Source organism: Nicotiana sylvestris, chromosome 3 (assembly GCF_000393655.2).
Source record: "Nicotiana sylvestris chromosome 3, ASM39365v2, whole genome shotgun sequence".
NCBI classification, from domain to species: domain Eukaryota; kingdom Viridiplantae; phylum Streptophyta; class Magnoliopsida; order Solanales; family Solanaceae; genus Nicotiana; species Nicotiana sylvestris.
Genome location: NC_091059.1, coordinates 115,396,038 through 115,420,886, shown reverse-complemented (window position 1 = coordinate 115,420,886; position 24,849 = coordinate 115,396,038).

Here is a 24,849-nt window from a genome sequence, read left to right as displayed (position 1 = left end):
GCCATGTGGTATCGAGTGAGGGTATTCAGGTGGATCTGAAGAAAGTGAAAGCAGTGCAGAGTTGGCCCAGGTGGATCGAGTTGGATAGAGTTGGTTCACGTAGTATCGAGTGAGGGTATTCAGGTGGATCCGAGGCTGTCGCCTCCGATTCTATCATTACAGGTATTGTCCTGGTTTATCATAAAGTTGCATCGGTTTTATTCAATCCAGGCTCCACCTATTTTTATGCGTCTTCTTATTTTGCCCCGCATTTGGGTGTATCTTGGGATTCTTTGAGTTCCCCCATTTATGTTTCTACTCATGTGGGAAATTCTCTTGTTGTGGACCGCGTTTATCGGTCGTGTGTGGTTACTCTTAGTAGTTTTGAGACCAGAGCCAATTTATAATTGCTCAGCATGGTAGATTTTGATGTTATCTTAGGCATGGACTGGTTGTCGCCCCATTATGCTATTCTTGATTGTCACGCCGAAACCATGACGCTGACTATGCCAGGTGTACCGCAAGTAGAGTGGAGGGGTACCTTATATCATACTTCTAATAGAGTTATTTCATTTTAAGTCTCAGCATATGGTTGAGAAGGGGTGTGACGTGTATTTAGCTTATGTGAGAGATGTCAGTATTGATACCCTTACACTTGATTCAGTCCAGTAGTACGGGATTTTTCGGATGTGTTTCCAGCTGACCTTCCGGGCATGCCGCCCGATAGAGATATTGATTTTGGCATTGATCTGTTGTCGGGCACTCAACCCATTTCTATCCTTCTATATCGTATGGCCCCTCCTGAGTCGAAGGAGTTGAATGATTAGTTACAGGAATTGCGAGCCAGTGTATCACCTTGGGGTGCTCCTGTCTTGTTTGTGAAGAAAAAAAATGGTTCTATGCATATGTGCATTGATTATCGCCAGTTGAACAAAGTTACAATGAAGAACCGTTATCCTTTACCTCGTATTGATGATTTGTTTGACCAGTTTCAGGGTGCACGAGTGTTTTCTAAGATTGACTTGCGCTCAGGTTACCATTAGTTAAAGATTCGGGAGCCAGATATCCCGAAGACTGCTTTCAAGATTCGGTATGGTCATAACGAGTTCTTTGTTATGTCATTTGAGGTGACCAATGCCCCAGCAGCCTTTATGCATTTGATGCACTGTGTGTTCCGGCCATATCTTGACTCGTTCGTTATTGTCTTTATTGATGATATTTTGGTATACTCCCGGAGTTGGGAAGATCATGAGCAGTACCTGAGGACAGTGCTTCAGACTTTGAGAGAAAAGAAGTTATATGCAAAGTTCTTGAAATTTGAGTTTTGGTTGGATTCTGTTGCATTCTTGGGCCACGTAGTATTGAGTGAGGGTATTCAGGTGGATCCGAAGAAAGTGGAAGCAGTGCAGAGTTGGCCTAGACCATCCTCAACTACAGAGATCCGTAGTTTTCTTGTCTTGGCGGGTTACTACCGACGATTTGTTGAGGGGTTTTCATCGATTGCAGCACCTATGACCAGGTTGACCCAAAAGGGTGCTCCGTTCCAGTGGACGGAAGAGTGTGAGGCGAGTTTTCAGAAGCTCAAGATAGCTTTGACTACAGCCTTAGTTTTGATATTGTCGATAGGTTCGGAGTCTTATACTGTCTATTGTGATGCCTCGAGGATTGGCCTTGGAGCGGTATTTATGCAGGATGGTAGGGTGATTGCCTATGCGTCCAGACAGTTGAAAGTACATGAGAAGAATTATCATGTCCATGATCTCGAGTTAGCTGCCATTGTTCATGCCTTGAAGATCTGGCGTCATTATTTGTATGGTGTGCCTTGTGAGATTTATACTGATCACTGGAGTTTGCAACATCTGTTCAAGTAGAAGGATCTTAATTTGCGTCAGAGGAGGTGGTTAGATCTGCTGAAGGACTATGATATCACTATTTTGTATCACCTGGGCAAGGCCAATGTGGTGGCTGATGCTTTGAGTCGTCGGGCAAAGAGTTTCGCTTATTTACCAGTAGCAGAGAGGCCTATGGCAATAAATGTTCAGGCCTTAGCCAGCTAGTTTGTGAGGTTGGATCTTTCGGAGCCTAGTCGGATTCTAGCTTGCATTGTTTCTCGGTCTTCATTATTCGATCGTATCGGGGAGCGTCAGTTTGATGACCCCTATTTACTTGTCCTCAAGGACAAGGTTCTGCAAGGTGATTCCAAAGATGTGACTATTGGTGATGATGGGGTATTAAGGATGCAGGGTTGGATTTTTATACCCAATGTTGATGGGCTTTGGTAGTTGATTCTAGAGAAGGCCCATAGTTCGCAGTATTCCATCCATCCGGGTGCCGCGAAGATGTACCAGGATTTGAGGCAGCACTATTGGTGGAGGAGGATGAAGAAAGATATAGTTGGGTTTGTAGCTCAGTGCCTCAATTGTCAGTAAGTGAAGTATGATCACTAAAGACCGGGTGCGTTGCTTCAACAGATAGAGATTCCGGAGTGGAAGTAAGAGCGGATCACCATGGACTTTGTAGTTGAACTCGCACGAACTTTGAAAAAGTTCGATGCTATTTGGGTGATTGTGGATCGACTGACCAAGTCCGCACATTTTATTCATGTGTGTACTACCTATTCTTTGGAGTGGTTGGCAGAGTTTTATATTTGGGAGATTGTTCGTCTGCATGGTATTCCAGTTTCCTTCATTTCAAATAGAGGCACTTAGTTTACATCACGGTTCTGAAGGGCCGTATAGCATGAGTTTGGTACTCGGGTGGAGTTGCGTACAACATTTCACCCTCAGACGGACGTACAGTCCGAGCACACTATTCATATTCTCGAGGATATGCTCCGTGCGTGTGTGATTGAGTTTGGAGGGTCTTGGGATTAGTTCTTGCCATTGGCAAAGTTTGCTTACAATAATAGCTATTAGTCCAGCATTCAAATGGCACCGTATGAGGCTTTATATGGTAGGCGTTGTAGCTCCCTGGTGGGTTGGTTTGAGCCGGGTAAGGCTAGATTATTGGGCATAGACTTGGTTCAAGATGCTTTGGAGAAGGTTAAGGTGATTCAGGATAGACTTCGTACATCCCAGTCCAGACAAAAGAGTTACACAGACTGGAAGGTTCGTGATGTTTCCTATATGGTTGGAGAGCGTGTTCTGCTTCGGGTTTCGCCTATGAAGGGCGTTATGAGTTTTGGGAAGAAAGAAAAGTTGAGTCCGAGGTTTATTGGTCCCTTTGACATATTGCAGCATGTTGGGGAGGTTGCTTATGAGCTTGCTTTACCTCCCAGCTTGGCAGGAGTTCATCCGGTATTTCATGTTTCGATGCTCCGGAAGTTTCACGGTGATCCGTCGCACGTGTTGGATTTCAGTTTAATCCAGTTGGACAAAGATCTATCTTATGTTGAGGAGCCAGTGGCAATATTGGACAGGTAGGTTCGAAAGCTGAGGTCAAAGAAAATTGCATCAATAAAGGTTCAGTGGCGGGGTCAGCCGGTCGAGGAGGCGACCTGGGAGACCGAGCAAGATATGCGCAGCCGTTACCCGAATCTTTTCACTACTTCATGTATGTCTCCATGCTCGTTCGAGGACGAACGAATGTTTAAGTATAGGAGGATGTAACGACCCAACCGGTTATTTTAAGAATTAACGCCTCGATCCCATGTTAACTACTTTCCCCATGTTTGTTTCTACTATTGTGAGTTGACGAGAGGATTTATTTGGAGTTTCGGAGAGTTTTGGGACACTTAGTCCCTAAATGAGAGTTTAAGTTTTAGAATTTGGACCGTAGTTGGAGCAATGTGAAGATGGCCTCGGAATGAAATTTTGTTGGCTCCGTTAGCTCCGTTGGGTGATTTCGGGCTTAGGGGCGTGTTTAGATTGTGCTTTGGAGGTCCGTAGCTTATTTAGGCTTGAAATGCCGAAAGTTGAATTTTTGAAGTTTCTGGTTCGATAGTGAGATTTTGATCTAAGGTTCAAAATGGGATTCCGGAAGTTGGAGTAGCTCCGTAGTGTTGAGCGTGACATGTGTGCAAAATTTCAGGTCATTCGGACAAGGTTTGATAGACTTTTTGAGCGAAAGCGTAATTTGAGAGTTTTTGGAGTTTTTAAGATTTAATCCATAGTTAATTCAATGTTTCGATGTTGTTTTAGGTGTTTTGAGTATTGGTATAAGTTTGAATAGTGGTATATGACTTGTTCGTGCTTTTAGTTGAGGTCCCGGGGACCTTGGGATGATTCCGGATGGTTGACGGGAAGTTGAGAGTTAGAGTGTGCAGCTGAAGCTGCTAAATTGCTGTCATAACCGTACCTGCGGATTGGGGACCATAGGTGCGGAACCGCAAAAGCGTGTGGGCAGCCACAGATGTGGCAAGATGAGGGAAAGCCAGAAGTCGTAGGTGCGGAATGTTGCTCGCACCTGTGAGACCACAGATGCGGTAAGTTGGTCGCAGGTGCGGAGGTCCGGGTTTTAATGAGTTATCGCAGGTGCAGTTTATTTTCCGCAGAAGCAGGACCGTAGGTGCGGTCCCATAGCCGCAGAAGCGGATTTGTTGGGCAAAAATAAGACATTTCGAGGGTTTGAAATCAAAAGTTAGAAAATTGATTTGGAACTTGAGAGAGGGCAATTTTGGGAGGATTTTAAAGAGAAAATCAGTGAGTAACGATTCCTAATCCCTTTCTAGTTGTATTCCTATAATGTAATCTTAGTTTTGTCATTTTATTTCGGATTTGGGATGAAAATTGAGGGAAAGTGGAGAAAAGTTCTTAGGCCTAATTGTGGGGTTTTGATCTAGATTTTGATGTCGGATTGGAATAATTTTGGTATAAATGAACTCGTGAGAGTATGAGGATTCTGAATTTGTAAATTTTACCCGATTCCAAGATGTGGGACCGAGGGACGTTTTGGTTATTTTTCCTAATTTCACGCATTAGCTTAGAATTAATTAGTGGAATCAGTTACTTGAAGTTATATTTACATTATGCAATTGATGTAAATAGATTTGGGCCTTTTGGAGTCGAGTACTCGTGGCAAGAGCATGGTTTCAGGTTGATTTTGAGCCGGTTCGAGGTAAGTGGCTTGTCTAACCTTGTGTGGGGGACCCTCCCCTTAGGATTTGGTATTATTGATATTGAAATGCCTTGTACGTGAGGTGACGAGTATGTACTTGTGCTAATTATAGAAAATCCGATTTTCATTAAGTAACTATAATCGTGTTTCCTTTCTTGTTTTTACTAGTAATTTAAGCCTGTTGTTAGCTTAGGGAAGCATGTCTAATTGACTTAATTGCTTTACTTGCTCAAACTGCCTTATTTGAATCATGTGCAGCATGCTAGGCTAGAAATACCTGTTTTACCTTGGTATGGAATTTGAATTGAATTGTGTATTCTTTGTGTTGTTGCTGTGTGTTTACTTTGGGACTACGGGACGGTATCCCGGGAGATCCCCCTGCATGTTTAATTTGGGACTACGGATCGGTATTCTGGGAGATGTCCCTGCACTTTTATATTGGAACTATGAGACTGCACCCGGTAGATTCCCCCACTACGGAGTATTTACATTTGGGACTACGGATCGGTATTTCGGGAGATCCCTGCGCACTATGAGTTGGACTATGGGATGACACCCGAGAGATCCACTAGATATTTATATTTGGGACTACAAGACGATATCTTGGGAGATCCCCAATTGTTATCTCTGTGTTGAGCTGTATTCCTTCTGTGATTATTTGTCACTGTGGTAACTTTGTTGTTCTTTCTCTCCTGTGTTACTTCTTACTATTGCACTTAATTATGCTGTCTTATTCTATACAGTTTTACCTTGTAGTTCATTTAACCTCAGTAGGTCCCTGACTTTCCTCGTCACTACCCGACCGAGGTTAGGCTTGTCACTTACTAAGTATCGCTGTTGTGTACTCATGCCCTTTCTACGCATGTTTTTCATGTGCAGATCCAGGTACTTCGACTCAGCCTTACTACCCTTGAGGCAAGGCGATTTTCCAGAGACTTCGAGGTATATCTGCCTCGTCCGCAGACCGAAGAGTCCCTTTCTATCCTCTCTTAAAGTATTAGCCCTTCTGTACTTACTTTTGTTTAGACATTCTGGAGTTAGATAATTGTAGACATTCCAATAGCTTGTAATTTCATGAGATTCCAGGTTTTGGGAAATGTAGTTCCAGTTTGAGAGTTGTATTGTATCTGCCAAGCGATATCTTAAATGCTTCATTTTGATATTTTTCTACAGTTTTGGCTAGTTTTATTCTGTTGATTTCTTTTCTGCACTTTGTTAGGCTTACCTAGTCGTAGAGACTAGGTGCTGTCACGACAGTTCACGGAGGACGAACTTGGAGTGTGACAGAATACTCTATTCATTTTAACATACCTAGTAAAAGTATATCTTAACTTTTACGTCAACCTTTTATATTAGGTTTGGGTCTGGGAGCGGTTTCTATAGTTGTAGCCACCTCTACCACCATTAGATCCAGATTTACCACCAGAGTTTCTCCCTCTAGCTAGGACGTGGCTACTCCGGTGGGGACATACACGCGAGTACGAGGCTCAGCATAATCTCTCCTTGTGCAGCGATATATTGGATTTGATGGATGGCGTACAGGTACATGTATATCTAAGTTTACTTGTCATTGACTACTGACATTTGTGTTCTTTCTTAATAGTTTATTTGGACGCCATACAGCGACGAACCAATAGTTGCCTTGCCCGATTGTTGATCGGCCGACCGTGATATGTGGGGCTCTTCTGTTCCTTTGTTATGCCTTGATATTGTGGAGCATCATGCCACCGAGAGGGTACTTCGCCAGTTTGGCAGGCCACAAATTGTACCGACAGTGCCCACTTGGGAGGTCATACATTACCAGCGGGATGATCGTACCAGGGTGGACGACACATATTTGGCATGGCTACAGGATCAGATATTTACATGGGACCATCGATTAGAGTTGATTCCTCCCCCCTCCACCGACCTGGGAGGATACTGAGCATGATTATATGCCCTGGTATTGCGGTGTTACCCAACTTTTCGTCGAGAACCCCATTCACCGAGCTAGCAGTTGGTACGTTACATACGCTGGGAGGCACGAGGCACTGGTATGTTATTTGATATTCTTACTTATAACTGTGATATAGCGTTCGTAATTTATATTTTACATGTTGTGCATGCTATTGGTCTATTTGCCCACCAGTTGGGACTGAAGATGCAGCATCATGCCGGCGATCCTATGGTCGCTTTGCAGGAGTATGACCGACATGTTACAAAGCTGGCTGCTCGGACACTGCAGTGAGCCAGAGAGGACGAGCGCTTAGAGCACGTCCCTACTTATATGGTGCCAGAGAACTACCATCGGATAGTCATGTTCCACGCTCGAGGGGACGTGCACGAGGCAGGGCTGTCCCATGAGGTAAGGGTGCCCCACTGTGTCGTGGGGGCCGGCGAGGAGGTGGTCCCTAGCAAGGGGGTGTTGAGGCACCTGTTGAGCCACCTGATGAGGATGTTGGAGCTGATCTACCGGGTTACCTCCCTCAACCAGACGAGCATCCCAGCAGCATGCTGTCCTACAGCCTTCAACTGGCGTTGCCAGCATCGCACCCCCGTAAGATCCATTGTTGATCATGGGCACGATCATTACCGGAGATTGGGAGCAGTTCTTTTCAGGTCCATCGACTGCTACTGAGGATCAGCCGACCCGAGATGTGGATGGTGGGTACCGGCTGAGTTTTGGCTCATCGTTGACGGGTGCTTTGGATCTTTCATAGGAGCAAGTATGTTTGTATTACTATTAAATTTAAATTTGTTTTTATCTCATTAATTCGCCATAAATAACCTTATAATTTTCTTATTAAGGCTTCATCCCAGCCCGTCATGGAGGATACTTTGTGCGATGCTTAGCATAACCCCACGGATGCTTATATTCAGGAGCCCGACGAGACCATGGTAAGAATTTTTTTTTCTTAACACGTACATTACTAATATATATTTTCATATACTAAGCTGACTTATTGTTTTGTAGGTTGCTGATGGACTGACAATCCTTTCTACCAATCGTGCCAGTACTACTGACGATCATGTTGTAGCACATCCTTATATAAAGAGGCGACATGATAAAGATGATCCTGATAGTGTATCCGGACAGGAAGGGATGCGCCTCAGGCTAGCGGCTGCATTGAAGCACATAGGCTGTGAGACACATTGATTTTCTTTTTTGTCTTTTTTATGTACATTATGTAAATATTATTTTATGTAAATAATAACAACAATTTTTTATGCTTACATAATATGCGCATTATGTTTTAATTTCCCTATTTCTTCTTTATTTTAATACGACAACACAAACATAGAAACTTAACATAATTTAAATGCAGTACAATTAATAAAAACACATGACACAGAAAAATAAAGATAAAGTACTACACTCAACACATACATGTCATACCTTAGTCACCACCGCCTAGTATTCTCTGCTCCAACCACTTAAATTTTTCTTTCGGCTTATTTTCTTCTTCTTCCACCACTTTGAGTTTCTCCTTTAACTCCGCAACTTCTCGTTTGTATTCTCATTCATATTCACACTATTTTTTGGTCAAATCATGAAAAAACTGCAAAGATTGTTTGTAGCATTCCTGGTGACAGGGTTCATCAATGCATACCTCAAAATTGCAAAACGATTCGTTGGGAACCCTATAAAACTTGTTCACACACATCCAATAGCGGTGTCCAACTTCACCATCATCCTAACAGTCTTTCAAGATGCATTTTTTGCCGCACTCACACCGTAGTACATAAAGGCGTTCAAACATTGGCAAAAGCGTAAAAAAACACCTTGCTTTTACGGAAAGTTTTGCTATTGGTTATTGTTAAGTGCATAAAATAACTAGAAAGCGCCCGTTATTTCTAGGCAAAGCAACACACAAAACGTAATATTTAAATGCGCTATATATATTCATGCAAAATGTAGTATTTAACCGCGCTATACTTGGCGTGTTAAAGATTCTTTCTGATACAAAAAAACTTTTTCACAGTCGTGCAGCTTTTCAGAATGACAAGACAATACAAAAAATATAGTATTCAACCACGCTATATATATTCACACAAAACGTAGTATTTTACTGCGCTATATATGGCGTGTTAAATATTTTTTCTGAAATGAAACGGCTTTTTCGCAGTCGGGCAGCTTTTCAGATAGACAAGACAACACACAAAATGCAGTATTTAACCGCGCTATATATATTCACTTATTTATCAAACATCTTCCTCCTCTGACAATGTAATTTTCTAATAATTTTACAGTGAAACTCGAAAGTGAACGTAAAATTTATCCGTTTTTTAATATAATACTTTTTTTGATTACATGAACAGGAGGGAGAAATTCATTAATTTACTCAACTGAAAAATCTTAAATATCAATAAGATGTAATAAGGTTGTGAAAACATAATTTTATTTGATACATCTTGCAACATAAACAAGTACAGACACTTATTACAAAAAATATTACGAAAGCAAAACACTAGGTATATCCTTGATAGTTGGGTACATTAGACGAACTTGCACCAGGAACTAGATTACCACCGCCACCCGAACCATCTGAAGGACATTTTATGTACTATTTGCGAGCATATGCCACATTTACGTGCATAAACGATATCACCAACATCCATTTGGTTTCGTATACACGTTCTCTTTTGCATTTGTAGTTTGCGCAAATAGTCCTTGTTACACAGTATTTTAAATGGTTCCGGTGGCCAATAATGCGCAACAACTATAATTTCCCACTATATGTGTTTAAGTATGCAGCAACACTGTATTGCCTATCGACATAGTTGGTTGGCCCTAAACCTGTTTGTTGAAAGTACTTCATGGCATGTGAGCACGACATATGGTAGATGGTCCATTTCCCACATGAACACAACTTGCTGGCTTCATTTATGGTGTGTATATTATTCCCCCGGTGTTGATGGATAGTAGTGCAAACTTCAAAAACACCCCGGTCGTGATCATACTGTAAATATGAATGCCAATGTGCTCACCTCTTGTATTTCTCAAATCTTTTCATCGGTATTGGCATAAATTCAACACCCTTCTCCATCAATTCTGATGCACATCTATGCCTTTCAACAAACCTCTCCGCCATCTGTTTGAATGTCATCCGGACCATGGCAGTGACAGGCAATCCACGTGCAGACTTCAATAACCCGTTGAAAGACTCTGACACACTTGTAGTCAGGGTAGAGATGCAAATGACTTATCCCAATCACCATAAACAATTTCATATGCATGTTTGCACCCGAGATATGCCTTTATTTTGGTAATAGTACACCCATATTCCTGGTGGATGGATGTAATACACTCTTTGATCTTGTACCTAATGGACGCTTCCAAGTGTGGAATCAGTTGAAGAGAAATCAAGTTAACATCTAAGTTGAAGTGATTCCCATTGAATGTGTCCATTTCATAATTGAGGGTGCTAATATATTTATCCACTTTCCACAACCCTGTTTCCTTCTTGCTCGCACGCAGTTGACAACTCGTAAACCATCTACGGCAAACAACCTTTCATACATCCGAACATGACTCACATACCATCATCTCACGATACTCTCTTACATTGTACATTTTACAAGCCCTGGATAGGCGAGCTTTATCGGGAAAAATATGCCTTTGCCAACACCGTTGGTCTAGGCTCATCCCATATTGCTGACCGAATTTCATCAAGATCCCTTGTGAGGGCATCCACATCCGGCATACTTGGCAAATTATCAAGGTAGGGAATATGCCTTGAATGAAATGGCACTTGGGACTCGTACACTCTTGGTGGAGGTGGAGCATGCTCCCTCGTCAGCTCAGGTTCGACATTCACTTCCTCCCCATCATCACCCTCGTTAGGGAAGGGTGTGTCATCTCTAGACTCATCGGCATTGTTGTCATAATCACTATTATCTTCCAGACTCTGCACATCTACCAAATCCCGAGTAAATACGTCTACGAGAAACTAAGTGAGGTCAGGACCATCAAGTTGCTCGTTTTCACCGCACAAACAACAAAATGATAAGATGCTCAAATTGATAAATACTTTACATATAGCCGTATCACTTCACTTACAAGTCGTAATGTGTTGACATTCCATGATGGACATTATCTTGTTGCTGATGACTCCCGGATAGACCACCATGATCCAACATACCAAAACTACGTATATTCCGACTAGGCGTGGGGTCATAGCTTGTAAAATTCATATTTGGACAGTACCTCCTATGGAATATATGAGTGTTAATACAAATTAAATACAACAAAAAATAAACATCGTAACACAAAGGAAAATTAAAGTTTACCAGTCATCTTGTAGATTATGTAAAGTAGGAGAGAAATTATTTCATCGGTCCTCGTTCGCCCGTGGAGATAAGTTTAGATTCGGCCAAACTCTTTCAGCCGGATCCTGTTGGGCTGCAACTGCTCCAGAATAACCACCCGATGATTGAGGGTTATCACTGATCTGCGCAACATTATTATTGCGAACGTCTTCATGCTTCACGTACATTTCCAACATTTTTATCAAAATAAGTTTCCGGTATTCATCCGGAGTACCCAAAAAATCTCTTGGAGTTTCATCATCCTCTATGTTAAACTCAGCGTAACAAGCAACCCCTTGCGGAGTCATAGAATACAGATATCTTCCGGTTATTTTAAAATTCACTGAACGATTGCTTAACCTCATTTTATTGCATAACAACGATACTAGTCTATCGTACTCCATTGTATGTTAACATGACTCTGTGGAGATAAACTATAGCTCATTGAGTTATTCGCCACTACAACCTCACCCCCCAATATAATGAAACCCTTACTTTTCGCTCTTCAGACATTATGAAAAACGTTTGAGAATTTAACAACAAGAAATATTTATCACGAAGTTGGACTATTTCTGAATGATTTTTCTCAAAACCCTTAACGCCTTTAAATAAGGCAATGCCCAATCCGAAAGGGGGGGGGGGGGTCAAATTTTTGGAAGTAAAACGCGGTTTAAAAGGGCGTTTTACATATTTGAATTATTGTTATGTCAGTTAAACGTAGAAGAGTTATTGGTGGGCCCACAAAATACATAAAACATGGTTAATTAACGCGTTTTATATAAAACGCAGTAATAAACCGCGTTTTATATAGTTATCATATCACCTAAAGGTAAAACGCGGTATGCTAAAGCGTTTTATATAAAATGCGGTTATGAACTGTGTTTTACCTTAACCGCGTTTTGCCTTAACATCCCAAACGGCCGTTAAGGAAAAATGCGGTTCATAATCACGTTTTATACAGAAATGTAAATTTTTTTTACACTCAAAAAAGTATTTTGAGTCTAAAAGAACCACATTTCGATTCCGGACTCCCTTCAGTATAATAAAAAACCTGTCCTCTGAATCTTTTCAAAACACTAGCAGGTCTAAAGGCTCGAACATTGCCACACGCCTTTAGTATAATATTTTGTAAAAATTTCACATAAGAACAACTAGGCTCCCTATTTTTCAATTTTATAGTCCATATTTTAATTTACAACCAACTAGCCCAAAAATATAGGTTAAGATTCAACATCCAACTCCAATACATTCTCAAAATTACTATTTAATTTTTAAAAAATGATTGTTGAAACTTTTACTTTAATTTTCGATTCAGTAACTGTGACTCAAATATTAGTTCAACAAATAAAATCCATTTGGGTGGTAAAAATTAGATTTTTAACAAGAATTTCGAATTTGATTTTGTGAGAAATTTGGAGTATGTATTATATAGACTTGTTAGAAATAATATACGGATATTGTATATAAAATTTGAAGTCATTTAATGAATATTTGGATTAGGTTTGAATAAGAATTGCAACTGAAAATCGTGGAAGAAGTTCGTCTACAGACCCTTGCATAAAGGTGTATAAAAGTGTATAATAGTGTATACGATGTGTTTATACTCTCATATACACTATTATACAAGATTATACATAATTAAACAAAAAACTGACTTCGTCTTCTTCCTTGCGTCTTTTCTGAAATTTAACACAAATCTTGCTCAAATCTACTCCAAATCACTTCAAATTTAAATTTTGAACTCCTTTTGATATTTTCAATCAATTAGAACAACACCCAATCCAAACAACTAACAAAATAAAAAATTCCTATTTTCGAAAGCAAAGCTTTGATGGCCTTCAATGGTGGACTCCTACTCTTCAATTTTTTTACATTGCAACCAGGTGACATAGGGGGAGAAGCAGTAACGACGGATGTCCCCTTGAAGAATATGTAAAAGATGTGAGAAGAAGAGAGAGTGAAAGCAATGGTTGTGAGAAAACAGATTTAACTCCATAACTTTTAGAAGCAATGGTTGTAAGAACATCGATTTTGAATTTGCAAGAGCTAATGTTTTCAAAATATGTGCAATATTGGCTAGGCCAGATAAAACTTAAAAATATGAACTATTTTTTATTTTGGTGTGAAGTCATGTGTATTTTCTTGTAATTATTTCTAATTTTTTCACTGAACCTGAAGGCGCTACAAGGATGTAGCACCTTTAGTGTAAACAAAACTTAATTTTCCATCTAATTTTAGACGTTAAAAAGCAACACTAAAGGGTCGTTTAGAGTCCCGTATTTTCACCATCTGTGGTAACTAATTTTTGACACTACCATTTGCCACACCTCTTTTTTCTCGCGACCCTATTATAAGGTTAAGTTTGAAGAATATTTCTAATTAAAGTGATGTTTTGAAAAGGGTTTATTTATTATTTAGAGTCGCCACTTGAAATTGAGTTTTTGTGTTCCAAGTCACATTTTATAGCTTGTTTGGATGATTGTTCCTCATTGTATCGTATTGTATTATTATCCCAAAATAATGTTTGTTTTAATTATTTTATTAAAATTGGTTGTATTGTATTGTTAAATCCATTGTTTCGGAACAATGAAAAGCCCCTTTTTTGAAACAACCGATTTGGTGTGGTGGGATTATTTTCTATTTTTCTTTCCAATTATGCCCTAACTTATTACTCCACAATTCTATTTTACCCTTTAGTTTTTTTTATTGCTATTTTAACTCCAAATCTCCAACCTATGACCTACTTTATCTTTTTCCAGAACTTCTACAGCCAACGTTAAAGGTGTTTTGCCGCCTTATGTTTTATTGTTTCTCCTAATTTGCTTTTAACTCAATTCTAATTAGCTGTGCTCCGTTATTTTGCCTCCTTCTGTCTCGCTCCTTTGTTCTGCTTTCTTAAGGCGTTTTGCCTTCTTCTGTTTTATTTTTTAAATTATTTTTTATGCAATTTTTGATAAATTTAATATTTAAACAATTGAAGGTATTTTAGTAAACTTATCAGTTACAGTACAGTACGATACAGTCAAACCAAATAACAAAATATTATTTAAGAATAATAAACAATACAAGTTATCCAAACATTGTATTAATAAAATGATACGATACAATACGGTACGATACAATACAATATATTATAAAACGATGGGGAACAATGATCCAAACAGAGTGTTATTTTAATCCCTTATCAAACGGAAGGTTTGACTCCTTATTTATGGTCTACGAAAATAAAAGACTGAGTAAGAAATTCTGTTGATCAAGCAGAAGGTATGAGGCACCTCTCGAGTCCTCTAGTTCTAGCACGGTCGCTTTATTAACTCATGTCCGGCTTAAATCAATTCTTGGCTATTCTTGTATTTTATTGGTTATGGCTTGTCTATTACCACTTCACTTAATTTATTATATTTTATTAATTATTTTGACGTAAATGTGGTACGGACACAAGGTATTCCTTTGAAGTTAGATGTTAAATCAAGGTACGGAATTTATACATAGTTAAAATATAATTATTTTAAATGTAAAGGTATCGAGACGCGGGAATACACATATGTTCCTTTTATTATTTAAAAATATCAATCTAAGATTTAGTATAAATACATGGACTAATATTTAAAGTGTGTCTAAAGCTTTTCTAGAATATTCAGACATTTCGGTTATTATTATTTTTGCAATATTTGAGATTGTTATGAGGCCATAATTTATAAATATAAAATTATTATAGAAAGAATATATGGTTTAGCTAACTTGTTTCAAGACACGTGTGAGTGACAAAAGGTGAATGTAATCTACGGCCATTAAGTTGCAACTTCAAATTTATTTATAAAAGAAAACCTAACTGATAAGGGAAGTAAAGGATAATCTCCAAAAGAGACGTTTAACTGATTGGATGAAACATGTGAAAATATATAGAGTGCCACGAAAACCTTTTGATTGAACAGGCAATAATGAATCGCATTTTTTTTAACTGATGCTCCTACGAGCCTAAGCAAAAATACACTGCAACTCCGGATTAAAACGCAGAAAATACTAACGTGCTTGACATAACATTCATACCAACTTAACAATAGATGATGCGAAGATTAACATGAAAGCTGTGAGCACGTGATTTTTGCCCTATATGAATTACTCCCATAAATTCAACACAAAATAATTTCTTTCAGTGTTTGCAATTTCGTGGATTTTCGTAGTATTTTGTTATTGTTTGCATTTGTCTGCGCATGTTTATTTTATTTAATTAATGAAAAATACAAAATATGAGCATTTGCATTTAGGATTTAATTTAGCATTTTAGGATTAATTAAGTAATTAGGTTATTTTATAAAAAAGAAAAATCACAAAGATAGTTTAATTTGCACTTTTAATTTCAACTTTTGATTTTGAGTAGTTTTTCTTTTAATTAATTAATTTATTTATTTATTTTAATTAATTGTGTTAATTATCATTTAGTTTTAATTAATGTTTTATTTAAGTTAATTAGGTTCTAAGGATGAATTTAGGAATTAAGTTAATTTTGAAAAAAAAAAGAAGAGAAAAAGAGAGAAAACAAAAGGAATTTAATGAGAGGAGGAATTAGTTGGGCCACTCTTCAACTTTTCCACCCAGCCCAAACATTTCCCCTTCCCAAACCCGTGTAAACCCGGCCAAAAATCGTTCCCAAACCCGACCCATCTCAAACAAATATGCATTCAGTTGTACAGAGACCCAAAAATCCCTAAATCCCCAAAGACGCGCACTGCTCATCGTCTCCTTCACAAAGCCGCGTTTCAACTCGCCAAATCCATGGCGAGTGATCCCAAATCCCTAACCCACACGACCTTCCATCTCTCCTCTTGCCATTCTAACAGTTTCTAACGCCAAGATTCCCCTTTCCTCTCACTCGCTCGAATTTGGATTTATCTAACGATTGGAAGGTTTTGGACGAGGATTCGCTGGATGAGTGTGAGGCGTTGGATTGATTTCACTAAATCCGAGCCCCACATTCATCAAAGGGTTCGTTCTAAAAAACGAACAGGATACGATTTTGAGAGGGGGATGCTGGTAAAAAATTTTGGAGAGAAAAGTTGAAGGGTTTTCTTTAACTTCTGGTTTCTGTTCTCTGATTCTTTTTTCCTTCGTTTAAGAGTTCTTTCAAAGGTTAAGAGAAGCATACACTTTTTTTTTAATTTTTCGGTTCCAGATTTGAGTTCCAAAGAGATACAAATTGAATTTCAAGCTTGGTTTTCTACTGTCGTCCTGCTGATTTGCCGCTGAACCTCGCTAGGACTCGGAGGCAAAAGGCATATTATTAAAGCTATAATTATTAAAAGAAGGTTGCAACTTCAGATTTGATTTTTATTTTTCTCCCATGTAACTCTGTTTTCTCAGCTGTTCTTGAGCTATGGAATTTCTGAGTTTGTACTCCATTGTTGCTGTCATTTGAGCGTTATCAGTGAGTTCGAATTTAGTTTCTTATCGATTTGTGACTAGCTGAGATTTTTTTTTTGGTAAAGTCTGTTGAGTTATGTCGATTTTCTCCGATGTTCTGTAACTGGACATTTCTGAAATGAAACTAAGTTCAGATTGTTTTTTTTCCTTTTGAGAAAACAAAAGGGAAGTTTTGTGATTATTCATGAAAATTCAAGGTTTCAAGTATTGAAATATAATCTGTGCTCGTGTTAATAGTGTGCTGTGATTCTGATTCATTGGTCTATGTTCATGGATTGCTCTCTTGTCGAAGGAATGTACGTATATTCGCGAGTCGTATCATTTTTCCTACTTCTGTTATGGCATTAGAACATGAAATTTTGACCTGATTCTTGTTCCTGTTTAACATTTGAAATCAAGAAAACTGTGATGGAGTTATTGACTTAAGGGTTCATCTAGTCCTTGTATGTTCCTTCCGCTGTGCCTTGTTTGAGCCGTAAAGTTCAGGGGGTTAATTAATAGTTCTGTAGACTGCTGTACTAGAAATATGCTATTTAAATCCTAAAATTCAGTCCTGGTAATTCTTCTTGTATTCCTAGGATAACAATAATGTCTGGATTGAATCTCAGTGATCCATGTAGTATCATGTTCTGTTTGATTTTAAAATCTGACACTAATCTACATTGGTTTATGTCTTAGTGAGTTAGCCCATGTTAGGTTGTCTTGGTTTCTTCATGTTAAATCACACAGGCAGTAGGATCCTCTGTTGCTTGCAACAATTTGTTAATTTGGTACGCCACTTGACGATTCATTCTTATTAGATCTTGGTTTAAAATGGTGTTGAAACTAAACTGTTTCGCTGCTTGTATATGTACAAATTTGCTCTATCCTCCTTTTCTTGTTCGAAAATGTATCTGCATTGTTACAGCTACAAGAACTCTGTTCTGTCGTGCTGCTAAGAACAATTGATTCGAGCAATGAATTGTGTTGAAATATGCAGTGTTCCGGTATATTTGTCAGAGTTGTTAAGCTGTTTAAACTTCCTCTGTTTTTCATTTATTTTTAAAAAGATCTGGTGATAGAAAATCCTTTAGCTTTGGAGTAATTCTACGCGAGGTCCAACTGTTCTTCATGGGTGATATTCTCTGGCTGAAATGATTTTGGGTTTCAATTGTTACTATAGCTTCTCTAGGATGTCTTTGAAGCTTGCTTACACATTCTGTTGGATATTCATAGTCCTCGTTGACCTTTTACCAGTTCGATCGTTTCAAGTTTTGGCAATTTTCCTTCAATTTCTTTGAATTTCTTATTCCCTTAGTTGTCTCGAGCTAGTTGAAGGGTCAAGGCCACGTTTAGCCTTTCATTTTGTATTTTTGTCCATGTTTGAGTTTGCTGCTATCAAATTGTTTGGTTCCCAAAATTGCTTGACTGCCAGTCCCTATATTAAATCCATATGGGGTTTGTGCTGATAGAGGGAAAACATGAAATTGCTTGTTAATCCAAGGGATGCGCTGAAATAAATTAAACCATGAACATTTGTAGTTTACTTTAGGCGCGCCATTTAATAATTTACCTTCCTAAACTCGGGTGTGCATTTATGTGACCCAAATCCAAATCTCAACAATATTAAAATATGTCAAAACCACAGGTGCATTTATGTGACGTGGTTCGAAACGTGTTTTAATAACGTTGCAATTTTCTTTAAAAAATAAATAAAAGCGGTTAAAGTTAAAATTTGCATATAGGTTCATAATTGTCTAAAATCAGATAATTAAGCTGAGTATAACAGTTGAGCGACAGTGCTAGAACCACGAAACTCGGGAATGCCTAACACCTTCTCCCGGGTTAACATAATTCCTTACCCGAATTTCTGGTTCGCGGACTGTTAAACAGAGTCAATTGTTTTCCTCGATTCGGGATTGGAATCGGTGACTTAGGACACCATAGATCTCCCAAGTGGCGACTTTTTTTTTTTAATAATAAATCTCGTTTCGATTGTCCTTTAATTGGAAAAACTCCTTTATACCCTTCCGGGGGTGTGGTGAAAAAAGGAAGTGTGACAGCTCTAGCAACTCTGCTGGGGATCGAACCCAGAATCTCTAGTTCAGGGTTCAGAATTCGACCTTAGAATAATTGTTATTATTTGGCTTTATTTATTATCTGATTTTATTACGTGTTTGGGCCTGATGTGCTAATTGTTGCTTTTTACCGCTTTGATATTATATGAACTGTATATATAAATTGCTACGAAACCCCTTTCTTCTCCCTCCTGAGGAGTGCACGCTGGTCGTGACTTCTTTCTGTTAGTGTCAAATCCCAAATAGAACGAGGTTCGGACAAGTTGCAAAGCCGGATGATCTTTTGGTTACCGGTGCACAGCCCCCCTCGGCTCGAGTTGTCCGCTCGGGTAAGCCAGGTCTAGAACAAATAAACCCAGGATTTTTAACCTAGTATAACAATACCTCATGCCGGATCCCTAGTAGGAACGTTTGTTTTCATCATGTGCATTTTGACTTTGGAGACTCAACACAGGGGTTGGGTCTATCTAGGACAGGTGCACCCGAAATAAAAAGATCATCCTGATGCATCTTACTTGCTACTTGCGCATTTATTTGCTTCGGATTTGCATGTTGACCGGCTTTGGAATGAAAGAGGAGTTGGGAAAGAAATAGCAATATAGAGGGTTAAGGGAGTGAACCACCTGTTTAAAGAAAAAAACAGTGTCCAAATAGCACTGAAACTCTGCCGAATTTTTGAAAAAAAAGAGAGAGAAAACGAATTGAAAAATGAGAAAGGAGTTTTGTTTTCGAAAATAGTTCGTTTTATTTGCCCGAACTACGCCAGTTTGATTCTCACAGGGTGTGGGATACGTAGGCAACCCCCATCGGGTCCAACTTCCTTTTAAGCAAAAATAGCCCAAAAGAACAAAAAATTTACTTTTATTTGAAAATAATTAGGGTGATGCCATTCTTGTCAAAAATAGCCGAATGTCTCTAAAAGGGTGCCGGAAGGCTGCTTTTGCAAGAACAACCACCTGTGGTCATTTTTCAAGGTTTTCGCCGGTTAGCCAACACAGCCTTAAAATCTTCGTCTCCGAGGTGCTGAAAGGTCGTACTTGCAAAACCGGATTTTATTTTTAAATAAAAAAAGAGAGAAAAAAAAGTGTCAATTTTGTCTTTGAGTCAAATGAGTCCTAATTTTTGCTTAATCACCCTAATAAATGTGCAGAATGAGCACGAGTCCAAATTTGCCGATAACAGTCATGAACAAGATCCCTTTGGAGTTGCATATGTGGTGGGAGGATCTGGGAAAATCGGAGCAAGATAAAGTCAATCTACATTTGGGAGGTCTCACCGGGTTGTTGAAAATCAGACCTAGAGGAGACATCATAAAGGCTTTGGTTACGTTTTGGAACCCGGCCCATAGCGTATTTCACTTTTCGAATTTTGAACTCACCCCAACCTTGGAAGAAATAGCAGGTTATATGGGAAGTACTGAAGGGCTGAGGCATAAGTACCTGATCGCTCCAAGAGCCATTAACTCTCACAAGTTCATGGATTTGCTATAGATAAGCAAGGGAGTCCCATATTCCAAGTTGGAGGATGGTTTTTCTACTCTACGTTTTATATATTAGAGGTACGGGCATGTAGGAGGGTTCAATGATCCGGCAAGCGGGGTTTGTAGCAGAGGAAACCGAACAAAATGGGATGAGCATAAGCGTTTCGCCTTCATGGTAGCTTTCCTAGGACTTGTGGTGTTCCCCCGAAAATACGGGAATATCGATTTGCGGGTGGCTGGAGTCGTCAAGGTCCTAATCACCAACGCCAAGAGAATTCTTGCCCCTATGATAGTGTCTGAGATATACCGAGCTATCACAGCTTGTAAAGCTGGGGCAGATTTCTTCGAGGGATGCAATTTGCTATTACAAATGTGGATGATCGAGCACCTGTGTCATCGCCCTCAGTATATGAGTTATGGATCTACAAAGAAAGGTTGCATTGATGAGTTTGACACAAGGACTTCAGGGTTCAAGCTGCCAGAGGGGTTTGGAGATTGGGTATCCTGCCTTTGTTCCATCACTGCGGGACAAATAGAATGGACATTGGGTTGGCTTCCTGTTGAAGAAATTGTGTATATGCCCGCCACTGGTCCTTACTTTCTCCTAATGGTCTGCGAGGTATCCAGCCGTACGCTCCTTACCGGGTGATGAGACAGCTGGGAATGTGTCAGGTGATGCACCCAGATGAAGATCTCAGCATTTATGCGGTCGAGGTTAGTTCCGACGGCCAATTTCATGAAGAAACAGTTCGTTCTATTTGGAATGAATGCCAGTATTTGACGGTGAACACTCGAGTGCGTGATCTATCTAGAGGCAAGGTCTCACCCGCCTATCTTGCCTGGTATAGAAAGAAGAACACTGCAAGGGCCGAACCAGAAAGACCAACCAAAAAGCCTCACATTCAGGAATTCGTTGAGGCGTCACAAGAACAGTGGGCTTGGTTGGCTAAGGAGAATGAGTACAGGGCCACAATAGGAAAATTGGAAAAGCAAGTCAGAAAGCTTCAATTCGAGAGTGACTTGCAAGTCGCGGCGGACGAAGGAGAAAAGAAAAGGTTAGCCAAAGAAAATGAGGCCCTTCGAGCCCAAATTCAGAAAATGAAAATAGCAGCAGAAAACCCCGCCCGAAATGCCAAAGATGAAAAGTTCATAAATAACCTGAGGCAGAAAGTGAATGACTACAGTTTTGATTTGAACAAAGCAGAAAGTGAACTAGCCAGGGCTCGAAAGCAATTGGCTAAAAACGCAGAGGAACGAGCGCACCTGGTTAAGCAGTTGAAAGAAAAGTACGATAATGAGGTCGCAGGACTAAAGAAAAGGGTCATCACCACGGAGAATAAAATAATCATACATGCAAAAGACTTCAAGGCTGAAAGGGAACAGTGTTATACGGCAATGGCACGGCTAGAAAGAGACTTGCAACAACTCCAAGAGCAAAACCAGGTAGCCAAACAAACTTTGGAAGCCAGAACCGAACAGATTGGGCGTTTGCTGCAAGAGAAGGGCGTCATAAGAGAGCGAGTCAAAAGGGTCGCCAACTACATCGCGATGAAGTGTAGTAGCTGTGAGGATATGACTAGATCTATGTTTTTCGCTACTGTGATGATTTTTGTTCGCCGGGTAATGGAAGATCTCTACCACCTCCAAGGGGATTTAGCGAGTCGGCCCGCGGCGAGGCCGAATTATGCCCCGCGGGTCCCGGGGGCAATTGAGGCACTAATGTATTCGTGATTTCTTGAGTCTGTATTTTCTTTCCGTTAAAGTCTGCCAGTTTGTCTTAGAGTCTGTATTTCTTTTATTAGAGTATGTGGGTTGTTTGTTTTTTGAGTCTTTCATCAGAGTCTGTTAGTTTTTGTTTAAGTCTATTTCTGAGTCTTATGATGAAAAATTTGAAAATTCCAAAAAAAATATTTTATTATTTTTATCTCCAAGAACTACGCTTGGTCTGATTCATGCGGGGTCATGATACGTAGGCAATCTCCATAGGATTTGATCGTAACTAAATGAAAAGGAGAAAAGGAAAAGAAGAAAAAGAGAGTAAAGAAAAGAAAAAGAACGGAAAAACAAGAAAGAAAAGAGAGAAAGTAAGAAATCAAGAGAGAATAAAAACAAAGAGAGAACATAGGCAAGAGTGAAAGGAAGGAAAAGAAAAAGAAAGAAAAAGGGGGAAGTTTGCAATTAAAAGTAAGAAAAGGCCGGGATGACGCATGCAACCGATCAAATACATAATAGAGACGGTTAACTGTTTAGGTGCATTCATGCCCAATGTGCGGTTACCAATCTGTTAAAGCCTAATCGCTAACAAGGTTGTTGTTTGATGTATTGAGTTCAGACATGTGGTTAGTTGATTGACATTCTATTAACTCACTCATACAACACCCGATCAAAAGATAGGCTGAATATGGACAACCAAGAACCAGAGACAAGTATTGTTGACCCGTCAAAAGAGGTGGAAGAATTAGATGTTAATGCAATGAAGGAAGAGATGTATAAGTTAAAGCAGTAGATGGCTGGAATATACCAAGCCTGGGCAAAGGGGCATCCCCCACCGGTTTATCCCACCAACCCTGCTTATATCCCACCATCGGCCCAACCTCCGAAGCCTCCCACTGTGAACTCATCTCCAGCCTTTTCCCTCTACCAACAATGCTATGGCGCCACTTCCCATACTTCTCAAGCTCCACCACCCGAACAAGTCCCATACCCTCCCCCACCAATTACACATGTTTTTGTGGCACCTCCACCTGCTACATTACACCGATCTTCCAATGAACCTATGTTCCAAACTCACGACAACCAGTACTATCCCCCTGAACCCACCTTAAAAGTTCCAGAACCATATTCTTATACCCCTCATCTTGATCTCCCGGCGGAGACCGAGAAGCCACCCAAAAATCTCGAGCATGAAGAGATGATCAGAAAGGTCAAAAGCTTAGAACAATCATTCTGAGATATGAAGGGGTTGGGAGGTCAAGTAAGTGTGGCCTATAAGGATTTATGTCTGTTCCCAGATGTTCAGTTACCAGCAGGGTTCAAAATGCCCAAGTTTGATCTGTACGACGGGCATGGTGAACCAGTAGCACACTTAAGAGGATTTTGTAGCAAGATGAGAGGAGCAGGTGGAAGAGATGAATTGATGATGGCATATTTCAGACAAGTTTGAGTGGATCGACTTTAGAATGGTATACCAGACAAGATCACAGCAGGTGGTACACATGGGACGATTTGGCCCAAGCCTTTGCCTGCCATTTTCAGTACAACCTTGAAATTATCCCAGTCCGTCTGTCATTGACAAAGATTGAGAAGAAGACTGGTGAGAGCTTCAGGGAATTTGGATTCCGTTGGAGAGAGCAAGCAGCGAGGGTTGACCCTCCGATGAAAGAAAGTGAGATGGTTGATTATTTCTTGCAGGCTTTGGAACCCACTTATTTTGGTCACTTGGTGTCAGCAGTGGGCAAGTCCTTTAATAAAGTTGTAAAAATAGGAGGCATGGTTGAGGAGGGACTCAAGTCCAACAAGATCATGAGTTATGCAGCAATCAAAGCAACCACCCAGGCCATTCAAAACGGTACTGGAGGTGTACTCGGAAAGAAGAAGAAAGAGGATGTTGCTACAATTGAGTGAGGAGCTTGGGTTGGATCCAGGAACCTTCCATGTTACTACAACCCGCCTCGACCCTACCACCAAACTTACCCCCACACTCCATATAGTCCACCACAACACTACTACCTACCGCAAGATCCCCATTTTTCCATCCATCACGCACAAACCTATACCCAACCTCCCGCTCACGCACAATGGCATGCGCCGGTTCCACCAAGTCCATACCTAGCTCCACAAAATTCCCATCCAACCCCAAGAGCCTACAGAAATCCCCCTGGAACAGGTTTCCGGCCAAATCAAGCCTTTAAGAATGAGAGGTGAAGAAGCAGAAGACTTTCACTCCATTGGGAGAATCATATGCTAGTCTATTCCACCGACTGAGACAGTTGGGTATGTTGTATTCGATTGAGGCTAAACTGTCGAATCCTCCTCCTAGAAATCTTGATCGCTCGGTGAGTTGTGAGTATTTTTCAGGTACCCCGGGTCACGGCACATAGAAATGCTGGAAGTTGAAAACAGCTATTCAAGAGATTATTGATACTAATTGGATTGAGGTCCAAGCCCCAGAGGCACCCAATATCAACCAGAACCCGTTGTCGGCCCATCATGAGACTAATATGATTGAGATAGTGCATAAGGGAGGGGAGCCTAAGAAGCCTTCGCAAACCATCATGATGATTCGGGCTAGTGAAGCCAAGCCATTTGAAAAGTCAACAAGTGAGAAGTCTGTGATCAAGTTGAACGGGGAAAATAACGAACCATCCATGGAGGTCAAGAAGGGGTCCTCAAGCGACGTTGCAGGAAAACATGAAAGAGCAAAAGTGGTTGTGCCAGGAGTGACGAACAAGCCTGTGGTAATTGTGAAAGGCGCCTACACAGATCCTGTCATTATCAAACCGGTAACTCAATTACCCATAGTCAACAGCAAGGCAGTCCCATGGAATTATGAACGAGTGACAGTGACTT